This window comes from Sinocyclocheilus rhinocerous, unplaced genomic scaffold (genome assembly GCF_001515625.1).
Source record: "Sinocyclocheilus rhinocerous isolate Xijiao unplaced genomic scaffold, SAMN03320098_v1.1 scaffold1389, whole genome shotgun sequence".
Classification (NCBI taxonomy): Eukaryota; Metazoa; Chordata; class Actinopteri; order Cypriniformes; family Cyprinidae; genus Sinocyclocheilus; species Sinocyclocheilus rhinocerous.
The window spans coordinates 1-1,765 of NW_015664689.1; positions in this window are offsets into that span (position 1 = coordinate 1).

The window sequence follows — 1,765 nt, forward strand, 5'->3', positions numbered from 1 at the left end:
TAATGTAGCTGTAAAAATAGTTGCCTGCTGAAATTGAAATGTAAACACATCATCATCATGACTAGATAGACACGGTGAGTTTGTCTTTACTATACACATTAGATGTGATCCACCTCATAGTAACAATCCTGTCAGATCGTCCATCCTTTGAGTGAGAGTGTAACGTTACAGGTCGGCCGATCTGGTTTAGTGGTTTGGCAAAAGGAGAGTGGGACGGTGGGCGGTGCTCGGGGTGGTGACTGAAGGCGGTGACTGTGTAGTTCTGACGTCAACTTTTTACGGAAGTCACAACGGTTCGTGAAAAATCACAGCTACTTTATGCAGGCTGTGTGCATTTTACTGTGGACTGACTGTTTTGAAACTTATATGGTAGTTACATAGCACCTAGACCTCAGTTATCATGAAAAAAGCCAGGAAATTTCAGTTTTGACAATATGGGACCTTTAAAGTAAAATTTTCAATTTGACATCGTTAAAAAGTGCCCTTTTTAAGAGTGTACTTAAGTGTGTTAGGAAACAGTCATGAAGGTTTATATAAGTACACTTAAGCATCTGTTTATTTCATTAATATTATCTTATCTGCAAGTAGTTTTTAAAAATCTACTTTTAAGATTTGAAGTACACTACAAGTACACATTTAATACAATAAAGCACAATTCTTTTTGACAAGGGTGGGTCTGTCATGCTCCAAAATATCAAAATATAAAATATCAAGTAGTCAATATGACTCAAAGTAGCCACCTAAATCATCCATTTACTGATCTTTACTCAATGCAACAGTCTTCTCATGTCATTGATTTTTCTACTGCAATAGAAATAGAGAAAACTGCATGACCTCAGTAACCTGTCAAATCAATCAGCGTGGCTTGTTTACACATAATTATCAAAAGTCAAACTCCACCAAATGCTGAATGAGAACACAAACAAACAGGTGCTCGGTGTGCAGTAAATCAGGATTTGTGAACACAACCTGCAAGCACAAAACTCTCTTATCACGCTTGGTATTTGCCATCTTTGTTTTGCACGCTCTTTTGTTTAGAAAGATTAAAGAAGGTGACGGAAGGAAGAAGAAGAGGGAGGGATGGGGATCACTATTGATGTGCAACGACGGTCCTGATAAAACGTTACGGGAGTTGAGCTTTACTATCAGCTCGGCTCTTTCAGCGCTCGAAGACTCAGCTTCCACTAAAGACGTCTGGGAAAGGAATGCAAATCTTTCTCGAATTAGATTCCCAGTCGAGGGAATTGGGGAGGCATGAACCTAAAGAAATGCACAAACACACACATATATCAGATTCCTCAACTCAGTTAATGGATCATGGATGTCACAAGCATAATGTGATTACCATAGATCCGTTTCAGCCTTCAAAAGGCCACTCAGCTCATGGGGTTAACAATAATGCACATCTCAGCCAAATAAATCCTGTTTCCACCCAGTACTTCACCCAGTAAGTTTCAATGAATGAGTCACGCAAGTTGCAGGTGAATCAGCTTTTCACTGAGGTGATGCATTGTAATAATAATAATATTAATAACAAAAAAAAATCACTATAAACTCACATGGTTTTCCAGGAACACTCTGATAGGGAATTTTAAAAGCCGACGTAAAGATTGCCAAGAAACACACAGCCTTTTAATAGCTAATACTGTGAAGAGGAGTTAATGGATAGCCACTGTTTCAATAGACCAAACAGTCTTGTGATACAAAATAATGGCATTGTGTGCAGGGGCGCGGGAAGATGTTTTCGGTTGGGGGTGCTGTGTGT